The sequence below is a fragment of the Lissotriton helveticus genome, chromosome 6, assembly GCF_964261635.1.
Source record: "Lissotriton helveticus chromosome 6, aLisHel1.1, whole genome shotgun sequence".
Classification (NCBI taxonomy): Eukaryota; Metazoa; Chordata; class Amphibia; order Caudata; family Salamandridae; genus Lissotriton; species Lissotriton helveticus.
Window position 1 is genome coordinate 1,782,526,232 of NC_136067.1, and position 7,237 is coordinate 1,782,533,468.

At 52.1% G+C, this 7,237-nt stretch overlaps 1 pseudogene; it reads left to right on the forward strand.

The window, feature by feature from the left end:
- Window positions 1-302: 302 nt before the first annotated feature.
- Window positions 303-1,136, forward strand: LOC144762874 (uncharacterized; annotated as a pseudogene).
- The last annotated feature ends 6,101 nt before the right edge of the window (window positions 1,137-7,237 follow it).

The window sequence follows — 7,237 nt, forward strand, 5'->3', positions numbered from 1 at the left end:
GGATGACGTAAGCATGATTTTGGCAGAGATCCGGAGTGCTTTGAAGGTCTTGACGCCAGCTCCAAATCCTCCTACCCCCATAGCACCTGAGGTATCCTCGGTGGTAGCGCCAATTACACAAGGGGCAGCGCCAGGGGGGTAGTGCCCACCCCCTCGGGACTAACGGGGTCAACATTGGAGGGAGGGCAAACTACCACAGCTACCATACTGTCCACAGTAGCGACATTGTTGGCCCAGTTAGGCGCGCCTGGAGTTAGCGAGACAGTGGCGCCGTGGGCCACATCTGGTGGCACTGGGGGGTGATGGGGGAGTTGAATAAACTGGTGGCCCTCTTGGCCAAAACACACGAAAAGGATTTGCACACGCCTCCACAGGTGGTGGGTCAAGCGGCCCCCGCGCAACCAGCGACAGCAGGGTCCTCTGCAGGTAAGGCAGTGGAGTCCGGAAGCAAAGAGATAGTTAAAGGGTGTACACCAACTGGTGGCCATGAGTTTGTTTTATCCAAACGTGGTAAGTTGGCGGCACATGTTACGCCGGAAATAAAAGAAAAAATTTGGAAAGGTGACTTTGTGGATATATTTTCCTTGATTAGACCAAAGAGAAGAGAGGTAGAGTCTAAAGATAAAGATGGCAAGGAGGGCTCCTGTAGAGATAGGAAGGCTAGGGTAGAGGAATCAATTTCTAATTGGTTGTTTGGTTTCAATGTATTTTCCATTGTGAGGTTGGAGAAGAAGCCGGAATTGGCTGTACCTTTGATATGTTATGCCAATAAGATTTTGAAAGCACAAACAATGTACGGTGGTGTGGTGTGGTTGGACTACAATAGGGACTTCAGATGGGCCAAAGTGGACGATCCTGACATGGGTTGGGACTAGACAGAGATAAATGTATGGTTAGCGAGTGTTAACAATAATGCACCCATGAAGCAGCCCTTTCGGACTTCCCATGTGGGCGCTGGGGACGGAAGGGATGCATGTTGGGCCTTTAACCGTAAGACATGCACCTGGCCCCCTGGAGCATGTAAGTTCAAACACGCGTGTGCATACTGTGGCCACCCTTCCCATCCCGAGTTCAAATGCATTAAGAAATCCAAAGAGAAGGGTAGAGAGCCCAAGCCCCCTCCCCCGCAGCAATAAGTTACCCACGCCAGTGGATTTGGGGAGGCTGATTTTCTGGCTAAATCAGTATCCTGACAGGAAGGTGGCCAGGACTTTGTTTGAGGGGTTTTCTACAGGTTTCCGCATCCCAGCTCACGGGGTACCCCCAGTGGATTATTGCAATAACCTTTTTTCAGCGCTTAGGCATCCCTCAGTAGTTTCGAAAACGGTAGAGAAGGAGAGGTCTCTGGGGCGGGTGGCTGGCCCTTTCTCCTCTCCCCCTGTGCCAGGATTTGTTTGCTCACCTCGAGGCATGGTTTCTAAGAAAGAGCCTGGCCAGTTCAGGAGGATTCACAACTTGTCAGCTCCTAGGGGGCGTCGGTGAATGATGCTATTGACCAATCCTTGTGCTCAGTTACGTATTCTTCCTTTGATTCAGCACTCCAGAGTTACGCGATCTAGGACCTAAGGCTCTTATGGCTAAAACTGACATTGAATCAGCTTTCAGGCTCTTGCCAGTACACCCTGAGGACTACCATTTGCTAGGTTTTCAGCTGAATTCTCAGTTCTATTACAACAGGTGTGTGCCAATGGGCTGTGCAGTGTCTTATAAGTACTTTGAGATGTTCAGCTCCATGCTACAGTGGGTTTTTGTTTCCAGAACAGGGCACAAAGACACGGTTCATTACCTAGACAATTTCATGATCATGGGTCCCCCAGGGTCAAATAAGTGTGGTCAAGCCTTGGGCAAGCTGGTGGAGATGTTTGAGGAACTGGGGGTACCCTGAGCCCCCGGCAAGACGGTGGAGCCAGCGACTAGCATGTCCTTTTTGGGCATTGAAATAGACACTGTGGGGGGAGAAGGCCGGTTGCCAGCAGACAAAGTACAGACCTTCTCACAAGCAATAGAATCTGCCCTGGCGGGTCCCAAGGTCATGCTCCACCAACTGCAGGTTTTGGTGGGCCAGTTGAACTTTGCCCTGAGAATCATCCCAATGGGGCGCCCGTTTTCAAGGACAATCGCGCGCGCTATGGTAGGCTTGACACAGAAATACCATCACATCCGGCTATCAGCTGAGGTGAGGGTCGACTTGAGGGTTTGGCGTAGCTTCTTGAAGGAATTCAATGGTAAGGTGATTTGGCCCGAGCCCACTGTATCTAGCAAGGACTTGGGTCTGCTCATGGATTCAGCGGGTAGCATAGATTTTGAAGCTGTGTTGGGCTCCCACTGGTGCAGGGGTGACTGGCCAGCATCCTGGCACGAGATGGGCCTGACAAAAACCATAGCCTTCGTAGAGCTTTTCCCCATTGTAGTGGCGGTAGAATTCTGGGCAGAATCCTTAAATAACAAGTCAGTCATCTTCTGGTCAGACAACATGGCAGTGGTGGAAGCTATCAATAGGCAGGGAGCTACTTGCAAACATGTTTTGAGATTGTTAAAGCATTTAGTGTTGGCTTGTTTAAAACTCAATCTGCACTTAAGGGCAGCGCATATTCCAGGTGTTGAGAATTTGGCGGCTGATACTTTGTCTCGCTCCAAGTTACAGGATTTCCGACGGTATCGCCTGCAGGCAGAGGAGCAGATGACTGCGTTCCCGGCAGCTCTGTGGAGGATTGGAATCCCGTCCTAGCCGGGTTGGTGGGGGCCTCATTGAGCGAGCGCACTAGGAAGACTTACCACCAACATTTCCAGGCATACAGGGCATTTGCTGAACACACGCCAGGCGACACTTTTTTCAACAGGGGCGCTCTGCGACTTATTGCTTACTTTAAGAGAACAGGGGAGGCCAGCCTCCTATACCAGGGCACACGTGACAGCAATTGGCTTCTTTGCCAGATTGACAGGTCAGCGAGACCCCGGCTCAGCTTTTGTGGTAAGAAGGGCCCTGTCAGGTTGGGCTAGTCTAGAAGGGGGTAAGAAAGATTGGAGGAGATCCTTAGACCAAAAAAACTAAGGGGACATTCAGGGAGTATTGCGGTCGGTATGCTCATCCTATTATGAGAGCATCCTGTTTGGCACTGCGTTTACCTTGACCTTTTATGGCGCTTTTAGGCTGGGAGAGCTGGTGGGGACTTCTAAATCTGATCTCACTGGGGGGCTCCAGAGACAGGACACAAACTTTGTCGCGGGAGGCTTGGTGGTGGTTTTAAGGAGATCCAAGACCGACCCTTTAGGGAAGGGGACCACGATTCGCCTGCCCCCCGCACCAGGGGCAGGGATTTGCCCGGTGGCCAGGATGGATGCGTACGTGGCTATTCGGCTGTAAGGTCTTGGCCAGGCACTGTTTATTCATGAAAACGGCGAGTGTTTGTCACAGTTCCAATTCAGGGCAATCTTTAAGCGCACAGTATTACATCTGGGTTTGGATCCTAGTAGGTATTCCTCACACTCATTCAGAATTGGGGCAGCAACGATGGCGGCTGGTGCTGGCTTGCCAGCGAAAGCAGTCAAAAAGGTGGGGCGCTGTTCATCGGCCTGTTTTAAGCACTATATGCGGCCCGAGCTACTGTGAGATACCAGAATGATGGGTTTGACATGACAAAGCTGACGTTTACATTTCTCTTCCTACTACTAGTATGTCTTCGAAAGTGGTGTGGGTGTTGGGACACTCGTTCGTGCGGCGGGCCACTGTGCGGCTACGGCAGAAGCGGGTGTCGAAACCACCAGGTTTGAAAGGGACGTCGTTCCTATGGCGTGGCGTGGGCGGCCTGCGAATTGGGCAGTTGCGGCGGCTAATCGAGGAGACGCGAGAACACGAGGGACTTCAGTCCCTGGATTTGGTGGTGTTGCATTTGGGCGGTAACGACATGGTGGTGCTAGGACGCATGGCGGTCAGAGAAGCCTTGCTGACAGAGTTTGCCTGGATAGGAAGAGATTTTCCTAACGCTCACATAGCTTGGTCATGTATGATTCCTCGCAGGACATGGGCCGCTGAAGTCAGATCCCGGGCTTTGAACGTATTAGTGAGACACATCAACGGAGAATTGGCCAGGTTGTGCTCAGGCCCGTGCCGCTTGTGCCACATTCCACACAGACTGATCTCTGGGAACTTGATGTTCCACCATGATGGAGTACATTTGTCGGACATTGGCACAGATGTTTGGATCAAAGGGATTTGGTTATTTGTGCAGAACTTGTTTGCGGGTGGGGAGGGTGAAGGACCTGTGGGCCCTGGTCACCCTTGTGGCGGAAAAGAGGCCACAGAACATTGATTTGCAGGGGGGGTAACGGGAGGCTCGCTTACATACTCCCGAGGCCAGCACTGAGGGGAGAGATGGTAAGCTCTCCACAGGGAGAATGGGGACACCGGCTGGGGAGGCAAGGGCGCCAGATCACACGAGCCTCCTTGGCAGCCTGGTGGTAGAGTGGTGGGCCCCCTGGATATGACGGACAAGGATCGTGGGCTGGGGGCTCACCGCTCAAGGACGCAGGTGGGTTGCAACTTGCGTGGTTCTCAGTTTGGAGGTGTGAGCCAGGAGGCCCCTTGGTGCTGGAGGAAGTAGTCATTGCATAACCGGTGGTTATGAACAGTTAGCATACTTGCACTAACTACCCTCCTAACACATTCGGCGCCTAAAGCCCAGAACGAGCCTTTAATTACGGCTGCTCTCATCAATGCCCGTTCTATGGTGAAACATGCCGAAAACATCTTTGAGCTCATCGGGGACAATAATCTGGACATTCTATTCATCACAGAAACGTGGCTTAGCGATTCCTGTGCCCCAGTGGTAGAGCTGGCTGTCCCACGTGGCTACCGCTTGGCTAGGGCCGATCGCATCTTAGGTAGAGGGGGAGGCACTGCTGTAGTATTTAGGTAATCATGGGCCTTCTCCTGTGATAAATCTTTGAGTGTGTTGGAGGGAGAAGCATTCGACTTCTCCTTCATTCTCTCCCCTCACTTTACAGTAGGAGGTACTTTGATTTATAGACCGCCGGGGCCGATTGGTTCCTTTCTAAGCTCCTTAGGAGACGCACTAGCGGAACGCGTGTTACGCTTTCCGAAATTTCTCCTTCTTGGAGATTTTAATATTCACTGGGACTCCCCCGGTTCCCCAGACGTGCTGGCTCTCCAAAACATTTTAGGTATAACGCACTTAACACAGTGGGTCGCTAAACCAACGCACTCCCGTGGACATGTGTTGGACCTGGTATGTTCCAACTTTACACTGGCCCTTAAAGATCCCCAGCCAGTTACCTGGTCCGACCATGCGGTAGTCAACTTCTCCTGGGCCGTGACACTACCATCTCGCCACTCTTCTCCTCTGGCAGGCCCCCAAGGACGGAAAATTAATATCCCTGGGCTGGCTGAAGGTCTTACGCATTCCCAGATGGCTCTCGCTAGCAATCTAGAGGGCCAAGTGGACCTCTTCAATGCCTGGGTCAGTCGAGGAGTAGAGGCCACTTCCAAACCTGCCTCGCAAATCCACCGACGCATTCTGCCCTCTCAACCCTGGTATACGCCAGCACATAAAGAGCTAAAAAGGTCATGTAAAAAATCTGAGCGGCTCTGGAGAGCTGCTTACTCTCCACAAGCCAAAGCCGACCTCCGCCTAGTCCAAAGAGAATACTATACCGCAGTTAAGACTGCGAAAGGCTCCTACTTTGCGACTAGAATCTTAAAGGCGGATAACAATGATAAGGAGATCTTCGCTATAGTCCAAAGCTTTTTGTCGCCTCTAGCGGAGCAAAAAAAGACTCTGGCTTCCGCAGACTGGTGTGAGGAGATCTCCTCCTTTTTCATTAACAAGATCAAGCTTATTGAAGAGGGATTTGCCTTGAGTGTTGCTGCCGCACTTCCGTTGGCGGAGACGCCCGGTTCTCTCTCGAGCAACTGCCTTGCCAAATTTACTATGGCTAATCAATCGGACATCCTTGCTCTGCTGAAATCTCTTAAATCGGGCTCCCCAGCGGACTCTTGCCCGGCAAGAGTTTTGGCTGGAGTAGCAGATTGTGTAGTGACAGAAGTTACAGCTATGGTAAACTGGTCACAGCAATCTGCAACGGTACCTAGGCAGTGGAAGCAAGCGAAACTTCTGCCCCTCCTAAAAAAGCCTTCAGCAGACCCCCTTATTGCAGCAAATTACCGCCCCATCTCTTTGCTCCGGGCATTGGCTAAAGTCTGCGAAAAGGTGATCTTTCTGCAGTTGAACGCCTTTGTGGAGGAGTCTGGGGCACTTCACCCGGCCCAGTCGGGCTTCAGGGCCTCCTTCAGCACGGAGACAGCCTTGGTCAAGGTGGTGGAAGCCATCAGGGAGTGTACGGACAAGGGTGGCAGAGCGGCGCTAATTTTATTGGACCTCTCTGCCGCCTTTGATACGGTCCCTCATCAACTCCTCCTGGCTCGCCTCACTGACATCGGCCTCACTGGGGCTGTATGGTCATTGCTGGAGTCCTTCCTGGACTCACGGTACCAGCAAGTTTGGATGCCCCCACACTCCTCCTCGGCCAGGCTAGTTCAGACTGGGGTCCCACAGGGCTCAACATTGAGCCCACTTCTTTTCAACATCTATATGACCCCGCTGATCTACCTGGCCGAGAAGCTGGGTGCAAAAATGATGGCCTATGCCGATGACACCCAGCTCCTGTTCACCTGGGGTAACTCACAATTAGAAACGGCTGCAGCACAAAGGTGCCTGGCGGCCGTATTTACTTGGTTGGCACAGGCCAAGCTTAAATGTAACGAGGGAAAATCGGAGATTATACTATATGGCCACTTCCCAAACCAATTTACTGAACTTGTTTGGCCTCCCGATTTCCCCCATCCCCTCTCTGAGGGGGGCCCTGCCAAGAATCTGGGCATTTGGTTCAATGAAGATTTGAGGTTCTCAGAGCAGATTAAAAGACTGACGGGTGCCTGCTTTGGGACCCTTAAATCCCTGGGCAGATTCTTCCCTCTACTGCCCCAGCCGGCCAAAGAAACGGTCGATAGAGCCCTCATATTGTCCCGCCTAGATTACGCTAACGCTATCTATCTGGGCTCCCCCTCCTTTTTGCTAAACAAGCTGCAGCTCATCCAAAATGCGGCGGCGAGACTTCTGCTGGGCATCCCCAGACGCATTAGCATAAGATCACAATTGGCCACACTCCACTGGCTGCCGGTGGCCCAAAGAGTTCAATTCAAGGCTCTGGTTCTCACTCA